Source organism: Rhinatrema bivittatum, chromosome 3, assembly GCF_901001135.1.
Source record: "Rhinatrema bivittatum chromosome 3, aRhiBiv1.1, whole genome shotgun sequence".
NCBI lineage: Eukaryota > Metazoa > Chordata > Amphibia > Gymnophiona > Rhinatrematidae > Rhinatrema > Rhinatrema bivittatum.
The window spans coordinates 201,639,536-201,655,592 of record NC_042617.1 but is presented as its reverse complement, the minus strand read 5'-3'; the positions used below and the strand labels follow the sequence as shown (position 1 = coordinate 201,655,592).

Genomic DNA, 16,057 nt, shown 5'->3' with positions numbered 1-16,057 from the left:
TACTTGTGAAATTCAATAATAAAAGTTGAAACCAGATGTGAGGACAGAGATTGAAGTGTTCTTTCAAACACACTTAGTGAAGATTATCACTACTTACACAAATATTTTATTTCTTATCACAGCCCTTCTTCAAAGGGTTCATACGTACTGCACTGAAATTATTATTTGTAACTTCTTTTAAAATTACCCAAGATTTTGTTGGTTTTTTGAGATTCCTTCTCTCACTCTTCTAAGCACTTAATTGTAGCAAGCAATAAGCTCCATTCACAAAGGCGTGTTAAGTGTCAACGCACCAAAACACTCGTTATTAGTAATTAGGCCTCATTGACAATCAAGGGACCTGCAGTAAATAACAAGCATTTTGGAACATAATGGGTGACTTGACTATAGAATGCCACATCACTGATATCTTGGCCTGTAGTAAATAAGGAAATGACCATGTCCAGATGGCACTGAAACATTTTACACACGCTGGTCCGCTTCTTCTCATCATTTATGCCCTGCTGAAGTTGTAAAATCTGGCTTATTTCCCCGTTTCTCCGAGTGCTGAATCCTTCAACAATTTATTTTCTACAGATTGGGCTAATCCAAAATGTATGGGCTGTATCTAACCTGATGACTCCAAGCAAAATGATTTGTGAGGTGTTCTCATGTTTGTGATATAGCCTGATGATCATTATTTAAATTAAAATTTGTAAATAGAATCTATAAAATGTAATTTTTGGCCATATTGATTAAAATAAAGCCCTTTATCCTAAGGTATTGGTCCCCTATGTAAGGGTTTCCCATTACGAGCAGGCCTCGGAGTCTCAACAAACCTAAGGGTGAGGTCAGAACAGAGGAGAAGGAATAGAAGCGGTCTGACACAGAGGGAGGACTTGCCTATTGTGGGAGTCAGATGGAAGACTGCCTTACAAGGGAGAGTTCCTTAGAGTTGTCTTCTGAGGAAAACATCAGCCATGGGCTCTTCTGCTTTTGTCGCTGGCATTTAAGAGAACTACATCCAGAACAGCAGATACCAGGGGAAGTGTCCAGAGAGGGGTTTTCCAGGCCAGTGGGGCTATGCAGAATTGCTATTGATTTGAAACTATGATGTATTGAAACTTTATTTTTGGTACTGAGTGTGCAGTATACCATAGTGTACTGACTGTGATTCTTGTTTCCTGCAATCAAGTTCACCAGTACAGGATTTTATTTTTGAGCAATTGCCTCGTGGAGTGTGTTCTTTTGACTGGACTGTTGGCAGAGGAACTCCAGGAAAAAAATCCCAAAGAGCCTAGAAAGACTTCTCCTTTCCCTCCTGCGTGGGAAGGACACACAAGAATGGATGCAGGACTGGCCTATGACCCACCATGTAAGCCTTTGTGGAGCCGACGACGTTGGGGCATGGGTAACACCTATATGGGCAAAGGAAGAGTGTGGGATTTTGCACTGACATTTTAAAATCACTTATTCATATTTTTCTAAGCAAGTCATATCTCATTTTTTAGCACAACAAGGGCTTTGCATTGGTGCAAAGCATTCATGGATGCTGGGTCAAGTGGACATTTGTGGAAGTAAACCATTTTTCGGTAATAATATTCCAATCGAAGGAGGATTGTAAGTATACAAAAACTCATCCATTTTTGAAACTCACATTTTGTCTAGTTTCATAAAACATCACTTCCAGGGGTTCACACACCTGCCCAATTCAGTTTTCTGGAATTTGTGATGAACATTTATGAGACATATTTACATGCAATGGAGACAGTGCATATAAATATATCACATGCATATTCAGCAAGGATATCCAGAAAATCCCACTGGCTGGGAAGTACCCAAGGACAAATTCAAGAACTACTGCCTTATTGCTCAGTTGCTGTTTACAGAAAAGTATAAGGATGTGCGTTCATTTGAAATGAAGATGAAAAACATGACGAATGAGCCTGTTTTTGTTTTGTTCTAATGAACCAAATGTTTTTTTTTCCTGAAAATGGGCCTTCAGCAGGAACAGACTCAGCCTAGGCCCATTGCTGGGGCCCGGCCTGAGCTTGGATCCTATTAATCAGTCTAGGGCCAAGGCTGGGTCCTGTTGCTGAAGTCTAGAACTATGCAGAGGCCTAGGCCTGACACTATGGCCTGGCCAAGGTCAGGCCCAATCACTGAGGCCCAAGTCCAGGTCCAGGCCCAGGCCCAATGCTGGGACCCAGCTGAGGCCATATACTGTGGCCGAGGCCTAGGCCCTGGCCCAATGCCAGGGCACAGACTAAGTCCAGACCCAAGGCTAGTTCTCATCTCAAAAGCCCTGATCTTGTTAGACATGTGGCAGGTCAGCTTCCCAAGTACTGGGGGGGGAGTTGGCTGACTTTGGTATTGTCTTATGTTTGTTGATTTTAATAAAGCTATGGTCCATGACATCCATGTAATAAGTTTTTCACTTTAAGAAGAGATGGGAGCCTTTGTGGCTTTTGATGCTTTTATTTTAAAGGACCAATAAAGCTATCGGTAGTCTTGAAAAGTTCATTTATGTTGACCCTTTAAAAGATATTACAACCAAAAAAGATTCAAGTTTTATCCAACAACAATATGATTATTAGTACTTTACCCTACAATGAGGGCCTAGTAATGATTGATTTTTATAGTGAATGACATTTTACAGTGCCTTTTTTCCACATCACTAAAGTATATGGGTTTGTTTTAAAACAAAAAAACATAAGAACTTAAAAAGTTGCCATACTAGTTCAGACCGAGGGTCCAGCAAGTCCAGCATCCTGTTTCCAACAGTGGCCAATCCAGGATACAAGTACCTGGTAATAACCCAAACATTTAATAGATCCCATGCTACTGATGCCAGTAATATGCAGTGGCTATTCCCTAAGTCAACTTGTCTAATAGCAATTTATGGAGGTCTCCTCCAGGAACTTATTCAAAACTTTTTTAAACTCAGGTAAGCTAATTGCCTTAACCACATCCTCTGGCAAAGAATTTCAGAGCTTAATTGTGCGTTGAGTGAAAAAGAATTTTCTCTGATTTGTTTTAAATGTACTACTTGCTAAATTCATGAAGTGCCCCCTAGTCCTTCTATTATCTGAAGGAATTAACAACTGATTCACACTTACCCATTCTAGTTCTTTCATGATTTTCTAGACCTCCATCATACCCTTCCCTCAGCCATCCCTTCTACAAGCTGAATAGCCCTAACTTCTTTAGCCTTTCCTCATACAGGAGCTGTTCCATCTCTTTTATCATTTTGGGTGTGTTTCTCTGTACCTTCTCTAGTACATCTATAACTTTTTTGAGATGTGATGACCAGAACTGAGTACAGTACTCGAGATGTGGACTCACCATGGAGCGATACAGAAGCATTATGACTTTCTCTGCTTTATTAATCATTCCTGTCCTAATAATTCCTAACATTCTGTTTGTTTTTTAACTGCCGCAGCATATTGAGCCGACGACTTCAATGTATTGTCCACTATGATGCTTAGATCTTTTTTCTGAGTGGTAATTACTAACATGAAACCTAACATCATATAACTACAACAGTTATAAACTTTCCTTTACATACAATATATGCCCGTTTTTATGTGTTCTAAAATAAATGTGGAGCTGTATGTTTGAAAGGATATTTTCAGAAGGCAGACTGCCAACAATACACATAGGTCATTCATAAATGCACCATGTATGGAGTATTGTGTTAGTTATTATATAAGAATGTAATTAGGTTACAATGCTTTTAAAGGAACTTTATTAACTCATGTAACTTCCTCTCCTGAAATATGGTAAGCTGCAGTAAGGTTTTCACAAACAAATTTTGAAAAGCAGGTGTTCTATCACCAGACAGCATGTGTGTATGCTGTGACAGTGTGCTTATGTGAAGGACTTTCTGCAACATATAGGGGACAATTTTCACAAAGCTGTCTCTATTTCTGCAAATGGGGCTAGGCAATGGGAAATTATAAGAATACATTTGAATGGTCAGCAGAAAAAGGGAGGTGATATTGCCCCTGTACAGGTCCTCGTATCGATTACAGAGGTCTCAATGAAATCACCATCAAGGATCGCTACCCTCTACCGTTGATAACCGAGCTGTTCGACAGACTCCAGGGGACCAAGATGTTTACTAAGCTGGACTTAAAAGGGGCCTACAACTTGGTCCGAATCCATCATGGGGATGAATGGAAAACAGTTTTTAATAGGGATGTGCAGACAAAAAGTTTGCGTTGATAAGTTGAAGTTGAGGGTCGATTTTGTTCAATATGGACATATGGAGAATTCCATAAGTTGAGGGTCTGTCCATACGTTCACCGGTTCCCTAAATAAAAATTTAAACCCCTCACCCTCCTTAATCCCCCCCCAAGACTTACCAAAACTCCCTGGTGGTCCAGCGGGGAGTCAGGAAGCCATCCCTGTATTCCTTTGCAAGGAGCACGTGACGTCGGCGTCACGTCGGAGTGACGCGGACGTCACGTGCTTCTCCGCGCCTCCGCTCCGGGACCCCCGTTGGACCCAACCGGAACTTTTGGCCAGCTTGGGGGGGCCTCCTGAAATACAGGGATGGCTTCCTGACTCCCCGCTGGACCACCAGGGAGTTTTGGTAAGTCTTGGGGGGGTCAGGAGGGTGGGGGGTTTAAGTGTTTATTTAGGTTCAACGTATTTAACATAGCTATGTTGAATAAGTTGAAAATCGCGATGCGTTGCGCATCATCACTTTTTTAAGTTTAAAAAAAAAAAGTTGCGTTTTACATATGCGTTCAAAACGAATGCACACCCCTAGTTTTTAACACCCGTGACAGACACTTTGAATACTTAGTCATGCCCTTTGGATTTTGCAATGCTTCAGCGGTGTTTCAGAATATGATGAATGATATTCTGCAAGATTTACTGTACCAGTGGTGGTATATTTAGATGACATCCTGATTTTCTCTTAGGACCTCCAGACACACCAGGCAGATGTGATAAAAGTACTACAAAAGGCTACGTGACAATCGCCTTTATGCGAAACTCGAGAAGTGTGCTTTTCATCAGGAGTCAGTGCCTTTTCTGGGGTACATCGTTTCCAAGAATGGCTTCCAGATGGATCCTCAAAAGCTGAAAAGCATTCAAGAATGGCCTCAACCCACTGGCTTAAAAGCTTTACGCCGTTTCCTCGGCTTCACAAACTACTACCATACCTCATCAAGCACTATTCCACTCTCACAGCACCACTCACGGCCATGACCAGAAAAGGGGCCGATCCATCCCGATGGTCTGCTGAGGCTGTAGCCACCTTCCAAACTCTCAAAGAAGCCTTCCAAACCAAGCCTGGTCTTCATCACCCCAATCCTCAGCATCCTTTCAACGTCAAGGACGACGCATCTGACGTCTGTGTGGGAGCAGTACTGAGCCAACACAGCGATGCCCATGTCCTCCATCCCTGCTCCTTCTTCTCACGGCGATTTTCTCCAGCCAAGAAGAATTATGGAATCAGAGATAAAGAATTGTTAGCTATCAAATTGGCCTCTGAAGAGTGGCTTCCATGGCTGGAAGGTGCGCAGCACCAAATAACAGTGTATACCGATCATAAAAATTTGGAATATCTATGACATGCCCAATGCCCTAATCACCGGCAAGCGAGGTGGTCATTGTTTTTCAACTGCTTTGGCTTCCTACTAAAATACCGTCCTGCAGAAAAAAATGTAAGGGCAGATGCCCTTTCACGCTCCTTCTCTCCGGTGGATGTACCCGACGAACCTCGTCACATCATCAGTCCTGAAAAGGTGGTGTAAGCAGCCACTCACTCCGTCCCCGCTGGGAAAACAGTGGTGCTGCTGGAAATGAGAAAGAAACTGCTAAAGTGGGCACATGACTCCCCTTCTGGCCAGCCACCCCGGGCAAGGCCGTACATTAGCCATGCCCTTTCTATTGGTGGCCTACTATAAAGACTGATGTTCAAACTTACGTGCCTCCTGCGCGAGACAAAAACCTCATGCCAGACGTCCCTGGGGTCTCCTCCAACCTCTGCCTGTACCAGAGGAACCTTGGACGCACATCGCGACCGACTTTGTGGTGGATTTACCTCCTTCTGCCGGAAACAATACGATCTGGGTGACCGTTGATCGATTCTTAAAAATGGCACATTTTGTGGCCCTGCCAGGTTTACCATCCACTGCTGAACTGGCTAAACTATTCGTGAAACACATCTTTCGCCTCCACGGCATGCCCAAACACATTTTGTCTGATAAGAGGCGTCCAGTTTACCGCAAACGTCTGGAGAACTCTGTATCGGAAGTTTGACATCGCATTGGACCTGACCTCGGCCTATCACCGGCAGTCCGACGGCCAAACAAAGTGAATGAATCGGATGCTCAAACAATTCCTACACTCATATGTGAATACTAGACAAAGTGACTGGGCAGAATTACTCCCTTGGGCCGAATTTGCTCTAAACTCTCATCCAGCTGCTGCTACGGGATCTACTCCTTTTCAAGTGATGTATGGTCAACAACTATTACCTCCGTTACCTCTGCAACTCTCCATGACATCTCCAACAGCTCAAGTCACCACAATGGAATTACAACAATTGTGGAAACAGACTAAGGATCTACTCCTCAAGGCGGGCCAAAGAGCCAAAAAGACTTACGATGCTCACCACAGGAAGGCACCACAATTTCAGCCTTCGGATAAAGTATGGCTTAGTACAAAGTTCCTCTACTTAAAGCTACCCTCTGCACATTTTGCTCCACGGTACGTTGGACCTTTTGCCGCCCTCTGATGCCTTGGGAATTTGACTTACAGTTTGAAGCTACCGCCATCCATGAAGATTCATAATGCATTCCACATGGCACTACTGAAATCTCTCGTCCTGTCTGAATTTTTCAACAAAGCACCGGAGTCAGCACCGCTTGATCCCGAAGAAGATATCGCATATACCGTTGATGACATACTGGATGTACGCAAGAGAGGTAAATGTTGGGAGTACCTTATCTCCTGGAAGGGATACAGACCGGAGGAGAACTCCTGGGAGCCCATGGCCAATATCCTGGATAAAGACATGATCCATCTCCTCCATCAGTCTCATCCTCGGAAGCCGAAACCCCCTGGGAAGGGCCCTTGGAAGAGGGGTACTGTTGCACCCAGTCACAGATGGCTGCACCCTCTCTATTGCTCATCTTTTTTCTGCCTGACTCTGTTCCTTTTGGGAAGATGGCTGCCTCCGCTTCTCCACGCCGACCCCTTCAGCATCCCCAGACTGGCATGGGCAATTGCTTTCGCCATCTTTCTCCCGGAGTCACCTAGGAAACACGCAGCCCCGTTCTTTACGTGCTTCATGGCGGGAACCTCGGGGGCATCCCCACCACATGACGTCACGAGCTCTGGTATTTAAACTCCGTTCACGATTCCTAATACGAGTTAGCAAGGAATCCTCCATGCTGATCTCTCTATGTTACCAGATGCTGCTGCTCTGTGTTCTTTCGCTCCAGGACGACTTAGGTACCCGCTCTTCGGGGGCCTTGCCTCGCTCTTCTACACCCTCTGGGGTTGCCTACCACCTTCAAGGATGCCTAAGGTACCTGTTCCTCAGGGGTCTTGTTTCGTCCAGGACCTCCGTTCCACGGGGGTTCTCTCCTACTACAACTGCCAGCATCAGAGTGAGTACCATCGCTCCAGTTCTGTCTCTACATTGTCTCATCTCTCTCTACCTAGATCCTCGGCCTACCCCACACCACGGACCATTACCAGATCTACTCTCACTAGCCTTCAATCTAGGCTTGGGTTCTCGGCCTACCCCGCTTCGCGGACCACTACCAGGACCCATCTCCCTCTCGGGACCTGGTGAGACTGTGTGACTGCCTTGACACTCTGGAACATTGCCTTCAGAGATCTCCTCTTCTGGCTGGGATATTTGCCCGTTCCTCGGGTCACCATCTACGTTGCAGTTAATTTATCTGTCTACGTATCAATATCGTTACTTAGCCGGATAACTTATCTGGCTAAGTAGCACTGCCCCGATCCACCCATTGCCCACCCACTTTTTCTCCGGCAAAAAGATATCCAGAAAAATAACTTATCCAGCTATCTCCTGTTTCAATAGCCACCTCTTTCTTTTTATTACTCATATTTAAATGTGTAAGAAAATGAATGTATTAGACAAAAATTGTGTACCATTTTGGTTTTAGCAAAAGCCTGAATGTATTACAATATGTTCAGAATGAATTTTCAGTTTCATAAGGGAAATGTTTTGTTTTGAGGTGTGGCCCACACCTTAGTCACTGCAAGAGATGGCACCTGTGTCCATCTCTGTGTCCATCTTTGCTTGGAGCTAGCCTATCACTGCAAGTCCCCGCAGGGCTCCGCCCTGTGGGAGGTGGCATCTCTTGCAGTGTAGCTGGGTTCAAAAAAGGTTTGGATAAGTTCTTGGAGGAGAAGTCCATTAATGGCTATTAATCAATTTTACTTAGGGAATAGCAACTGCTATTAATTGCATCAGTAGCATGGGATCTTCTTAGTGTTTGGGTATTTGCCAGGTTCTTGTGGCCTGGTTTGGCCTCTGTTGGAAACAGGATGCTGGGCTTGATGGACCCTTGGTGTGACCCAGCATGGCAATTTCTTATGTTCTTATGTTTTAATTTTCTTATGATAGAATCACCACCACCTATGACATTTCCCTTATGAAACTGAAAATTCATTCTGAACATATTGTAATACATTCAGGCTTTTGCTAAAACCAAAATGGTACACAATTTTTGTCTAATACATTCATTTTCTTACACATTTAAATATGAGTAATAAAAAGAAAGAGGTGGCTATTGAAACAGGAGATAGCAGGATAAGTTATTTTTCTGGATAAGTTATTTTTCTGGATATCTTTTTGCCGGAGAAGAAGTGGGTGGGCAATGGGTGGATCGGGGCAGTGCTACTTAGCCAGATAAGTTATCCGGCTAAGTAACGATATTGATACGTAGACAGATAAATTAACTGGCTAAGTCTAGACCTGTTAGTGAGTATGTCTAGACTTAATAGATAACACTTACCTGGCTAAATAGTGCTTTGTATGAGGATATTTAGCAATATAGCTGTGATAAGTGTTATACGGCTAAGTTACATATCCAGCCAAGGTTTCAATATCTACCCCAAAAAGTTTAGTTGATCAATTATGGGGCCTATATACTAAGGCAGGGGTGGGCAAGTCCGGTCCTCGAGGGCTGCAAACCAGTCAGGTTTTCAGGATACTCCTAATGAATATGCATGAAATAGATTTGCATACAACTGAGGCAGTGTGTATGCAGGTCTCTCTCATGCATATTCATTAAGGATATCCTGAAAACCCGACTGGTTTGCAGCCCTCGAGGACCGGAATTGCCCACCCCTGCACTAAGGGGTAGATTTTAGTAAAGTATGTTTATTAATTGCGTAACCAAAACATATCGCAACAACATTGATATACAATCATTTTTCCCCAACCTTCCCTTCCCAAGCATCCAAGAGACTAAATATGACCAAAAAAAGAAAGTATATTTATTTATTTATTTAGAGGCTTTTCTATACCGATATTAGTGGGAACATATCGGTTTACATCAAACTGAAGGTAGAAATTACATAAAACAGGGAAGGGGGAAGGGATTGCAGTGACTAAAAAACTAGAGAACTAACTAAAGCAGTGGTTCTCAACCCTGTCCTGGGGACCCCCGCAGCCAGTCGGGTTTTCAGGATATCCACAATGAATATGCATGAGAGAAAATTTGCATGTTATGGAGGCAGTGTATGCAAATTTTCTCTCATGCATATTCATTGTGGATATCCTGAAAACCTGACTGGCTGGGGGGGTCCCCAGGACAGGGTTGAGAACCACTGAACTAAAGGAAGGCGAGAAATAGAAGCTGCAGAAAAATGATAACATCATAACATGAATAAATGTAAAAATAACGTGATAACATCATAACATGAATATTAGTAGTTTATATATATTCATAGGGGGGCTGACGTTGTACTCTGATATGCCAGTCCCCCCTGTACACAAAAGAATGCTCTCCAACTCCCTCCCCCCAATTAACCCCAACCCCCCACAGGCTTTATCAGTTCTTAGAGGTAACATGGCAGTGAGTTAAGAAGAAAAAGGACCTATATAGTGTTTAGAATTAGGCTCCTAGCTCTATGTGATATACTGTGTAAATATGGTTCCCACACTTTGAAGAAGTTAGACCTCGCTTTGGGTGAAGAACGGGCAGCCAGGGATTCCATGGACATCATACAAATAATCAAACACCTAAAACCACTGCTTCACCCCCATGATTTCAAAACCGTCCTACAAGCCCTCATCTTTTCCGGTTTGGATTACTGCAATTCCCTATTGATTGGCCTACCAAAAACATCTTTGAGACCCTTGCAGCTACTTCAGAATGCTGCTGCCAGAGTTCTAACGGGTAAAAGAAAATCTGATCACATTACACCTATTCTCAACCAATTACAGTGGCTCCCAATTGAAAAAAGAATAGAATTCAAAGTTCTCTCTATACTCCACAAAGCAATCTATAAAGCCGACTACACTGTCTTTGATGACATCATTGACATACATTGCTCTCAACAGACAACAAGAACAACTAGTAAACTTCAACTAGTGATTCCCTCACTTCCACAGGCCAAACTATCCTCCACCAGAAACAGAGCCTTCTCCATCATTGGCCCAAAGTTATGGAATTCGTTACCTCATTTCCTTACCGCTCAAGAAAACTTAAAATCCTTCAAAAAAGACCTAAAATCCTGGCTACTCAGCCAAACTCTTAAGGACAGAACTCAATGACTTTAAATTATAATCCCACAGCCTGCTATCATTCACTATCCCCCTTGGACAATCTCTCCTGTTTCAAGCTACAGATGCCTCCTTTTATGATGAACTCAGATATCTCTGTTCATCTATTCAGTGTACCTACCCTGTGTATATCTTGTTCTGTTCATACTCTTATTTATGCCATTTCTCATTATTGTTAAATTTAAATTTCAAATATCTTTCAATGTAACAAGTTGTTTTGAATGTAAACCGAGTGAAGGCAACTCTGCTATACCTCGGTATATAAAAAAATGCTAAATAAATAAAATAAAAAATAAGTATTATGTACTGCGTTGCGCCATTGCCAAAAGGAGGGGGATTCCGTGTTTCTCCATACTAGAAGTATAGACCATTTCGCTTGCGCCAGCAATTTCTTAGTCAGGTGCCGGTAGCTATGTGAACAGAGGGAGGTATGAAAGCCTTGATAAAATAGTAAGGCTTCCAGACCTAAGGGGAGAGAGTACAGTGCAACAATGAGTAGATGTAACATCTCACTCACCGTCAAAAGGGGAGAATTCTTGGGCAGTACCAAAAATAGTGCATAATGGTCCCTTTAGTTATATTGTATTTACCACAAAGCAGCGTGGTAGACATCTGAGCCCGATAAGCTACCGCCTGGGAGACAAATGCACGATGTAGAAATTTAAAATGCATTTCTCATAGATAACTATTAGAGGACACCATATTTATCTCCCCAAAGCAAGACATTAGCAGCCGAGGAGTGGTACGAACCCCTCCATCTTCAAACCATTTAGTGGCAAAGGTCTCCAGAGCCATCACGGGCCCCAGACGTTGCAGTTCCTTTTTATATTGTGAGAGGGAGAGTTTCCCATGCTCTTCATGGAAAAAGTCATCTAATTTTTGGGTCACCTACAAAGTGAGGTCTCTAGTAGGAAGCGAGTTAACATAATGAGCTAACTGGAGATATGAAAACACATCCTGTGGCTCTTTGAACAAGCTTTTGCAGCCAACCCTTAGAATAATTATTAATATGATTTAAGTTCTATTTTATGTGATTTGTATTTTTAGATGTTTGAACAAATGTTTTGCAGCTAACCCTTAGAATAATTTTAATAAGATTTAAGTTCTATATTATGTGATTTGTATTTTAGATGTTTTAAGGTTATTTTATATTTTACTGTATATTTGAGTATGTGAATATCTTATAGATGTAAACATATTGTATACCGTTATGATGTAACTATGAATGACGGTATAAAAAAGCTTTTAAAATAAAAATAAGGCCATATTGTGTTTGCAAGTGGTTAAAGGAAAGGATGGTATGTTGTAATTGTGTGATCTCCCGGGTCTGCCATATCTTAAAGCTCTTAGTGTGGGAACCTGGACTGAAAGCCAAGTTCCCCTGCAGTGGTAAAAAGAGGGAGCACATATCAGATATGTGTAGACTTTTCATTAAAACTCTCCAGGTCTTGCGTAAAGGAGATAACAACCAATGGCTAGCCACCCCGGCCGGCAGCACCGATGTTGTGGCCTGTAAAAGATAAGGCAGATCTAAATTGCCAAAGATCATCCGGTCGCATTCAATATTTGTAAATGTGTGTTTGTCATATAACCAGTCCCTAATTATGCGCAGGAAACAGGCTAAATTATAATCGGCTAAATTAGGGAGATCCATACCCCCCTGCACCCTGGGCTGTTTTAATCTACGCAGAGGGATCCTTGCTTTTTTCCCGGACCATAGAAATTGTAGCAAGTATCTGTCTAATGTCAATTCTAGGTGGCGTAGTAATATTGGGAGTGTTTGTAGCATATACAGCCATTTAAGGAATAGTATCATCTTAAATAGATTAACTTGCCCCCCCCCCCCAGTGATAAGGGAAGGTTTTTCCAGAGTTCTAATTTGTCTCGGGTAAAAGTGATCAAGGGTGAAACATTTAAATTGTTTAACTTTTCCAAATCCAAGGTTATCCAAATGCCAAGGTAACGAAAAGAACCCACTGCCCATTTGAGAGGAAACGCATCCCGCCAAAACTGTTTTAAATTGTCAGGAAAATCATAGCCTCCAACTTGTCTCTATTTAACATATACCCCGAAAAATCTCCATTGTCCTGCATCAGTTGTAATAAATGTGGGAGCGAGCTGGCTGGGTCCCGAAGAAAGACCAGCAAATCGTCTGCAAACGCAGCGTACTTAAAATGATAGTGTCCCATTTGCAGTCCATGAACCACTCCAGAAGTCTGAATCGCTACTAATAGTGGCTCCAGCGACAGTAAAAAATAACAAAGAGGATAAGGGAAAACCCTGCCTCGAGCCTCTATAAATTGGAAAAGTTGATGAAAGGATACCATTTACCATTATGGCTGCTAAAGGAGAAGCATAGAGCAGTCTGACACCATTGAGAAACAGGCCTTCCAACTTCATATGATGTAAGACTTCAAAAAGGTACTGCCATTCCACCCTGTCAAGCGCCTTTTCTGCATTGAAACTTATAGCCATAAAAGGCTGAGAGGCATTAGTCCAGAGTGAAATGGCAGAAAGCAGTCTTCGTACATTCAGAGATACATAGCGGCCCCTAGCAAACCCAGCCTGTCCCACTCCGATGTAACTTAGTAATATCACAGCTAGATGATCAGCCAAAATTTTGGTCAAAGTTAATCAGTGATATTGGTCGATATCTTTGGGTCTTTGCCAGGTTTGGGGAGAACAACTATTGTGGCTTTTTCCCCAACCAGGAAGTGACCATCATGAATTACCCCATTAAACATAGCCACCAAGCAGCTGGGGATGTCATCCAATAAGATTTTGTAAAGTTCAGCTGAATACCAGTCAGGTCCCAGAGGCTTGAGGGGTTTTGCCACCCTTATAACATTGGTAATTTCCCCCAGGGTTAATGGGCAATTTAAATGCTGTAGATGTCTTCCCTCAAAGGCTTTCAATCCCAATTTGGCCAAAAGTACCCAGCATTTATTCAGGTCGCAGCCCTCCGAGGTATATAATTTGGCAAAGAAATCAGAAAATAACTGTGAGATATCAGTATTGGCATGAAAAATACGGCCTCCCTGGTCCTTTAAATGTGATACCCCTGTCGCGGCGCGGGATCCTTTTATGAGACGAGCCATCAACCGTCCTGGCTTATTAGCCTGTTGATATAGCTTAAACTTGTAGTAGGTGATACTTTTTCTCGCTCTCTGTTGCAATAATATATTGAGAGCCGCTTGCATCGTCAGCAATGCCTCCTTAGTAACGACAGTTGGTGAGGATATCCACTCAGCCCTACACTTTCTTAATTTAGAATCCAGAGCAATTAATTGCTTATCCATAGATTTCCTTCTCCATGCTAAGTAGTAGATGATCTCCCCCCTTAAAACTGCCTTAGCAGTGTACCAAAATAATACAGGTGAGCTCTTTGCATGCTCCTCAGAGGCAGTATATTTGGCCCAACACCCCTTTAAGTAGTCTTAAAACGCCATGTCCTTAGCCAAATAATAGGGGAATCTCCAATTCGCATAGGGAGAGTGGCCCACCAAGCCAGTTACAGTTAACCAAACTGGGGCATGAAGTGAAATTGTGATGTTACTAATTCCCATGTCTTCCTACTGGGATAAGTGATGGCGGGAACACAAAAAATAGTCCAAGCAAGACCAAGTGGAGTGTGCCCGAGAAAGGTGAGTAAAATCCCTTTCTCCAGGGTGGAAGAGGTGCCACGAATCAACAAGTTGTAATTCCGATAGCAGAAATGGGATTCCTTTCCTGTCACTGATTCATGTTCCCGCCCCTTTACTAGAGCAGTCCAAGTCCGGGTCCACTATGAGATTAAGGTCCCTTCCAAAAACAAGGGCCCTCACGCATGGCTACTAGGGTTTGTACTAACTGAAGAAAAAGCTTGTGGTTGTAGGTATTGGGAGTGTAAACATTACACAGGGTTAATCTACGTCCCCAATTTCCACTACCAGACTGATGTAGCGGCCTTGGTCATCATTTTTTTCTTGGATAACCTTGAATACTATAGATTTATGGAACACTATCGCCACCCCTGCACACCTAGTAATAGCCAAAGCAGAGAAAACGTGTCCCACCCAATCACGTTTAAGTTTTTGATGTTCTGAGGCCGTTAGGTGTGTTTCCTGTAGGAATCCCACATCTGTCGAGAGCTTTTTCAGCGCCGAGAGGATTTTACATCATTTGATGGGGAGTTCCTATTCCACATACATTCCAAGACACTAACTTTAACTGTCCCTTAGACATATTGATGAACAACTATATATGGAAAAAGCATTAAATGTAATCTATTATAACAGTGGGCTCCTCCCCAGCTAAGAAGCCCATCTACATCCAGCGAACTATATACTGCCTGGTTTTGATGAGGTCTATAAACACCATCCCAAACATTGCCTGATAGAATCTCCTCCCCCCCATCCATCCCCCCACCTTTCCACAACCAACCCCAACCCCTCTAATCCCTTAGAATCTGAGATCACCAGCGTAACCATACACCCTGTGCCCCGCATCCCAAGAGGGATCTTAAGAAGAGTTAAAGAGTGCCCACTTCCCCCCGGATTGTGCTTTAGGGATCAGTGATCAGGGAGAGAATGCCATTAGGCCCAGTTTTTTCCTCTATCAAATGTGTATGTTTAACTACTCTTGAAAAGAGAGGAAAAGAGGAGAAGAGAAGAGCAAAAAAAAAGAAAAACCAAAAATATAAGTCTACAGTTTCCCTTCTATGAATAGTCCATCGTTTAGGGTACTGCTGAGACCCACGCACAGATACCTCTCTGTGTTCCCGGTGCAGAGAGGTGCCATAGGTGCCTTGTCCAAACACTCCCAGGCCAAGAATGCTGCCACTCCTTTGTCCATTAGGCTGAAACAGTCCCATCAGCCAAAGAATTTAAACAGTCAACCCATTCCTCTAATCATCATATTGCGTCATATGGCTGAGGAGTATTGTCTAGAACATTCCATCTGGGTTTGCTATCCTTACTTTACCGATGTTTGGGTACGCAAAAACTGAACCTGTACAAGAAGGTCTCTTCCTTCCCAAAACATATTTATGAGAAGGATGTGTTACAACTGTCGCTGCCCGATGTCTCCACTCCGCCCTCCTTACCTCTCTGGCGATTCCTCCTGCGGTTGACGGACATTTAGCTGCCACGGCGTCTGCCTGTCATCCTCTCCGGCGTCCCCGGACTGGCTTGGGCGCTGCCTCCCGCCAGGCTGTTCAGCTGCCTTAGGGCGCGCGCACCACGCGGCCCTGCTTCAAGTACCTTCAGTGGCGTGAACCTCAGGGTCGTCCCCCTGTGATGACGTTATGCA

At 43.2% G+C, this 16,057-nt stretch overlaps 1 protein-coding gene across 3 annotated transcripts in view; it reads right to left on the bottom strand.

The window, feature by feature from the left end:
• The window catches only part of PDE10A (phosphodiesterase 10A), a 748,737-nt gene that overhangs the window by 45,121 nt on the left and 687,559 nt on the right, over positions 1-16,057 (bottom strand). The gene's annotated exons all lie outside the window — the stretch shown is intronic.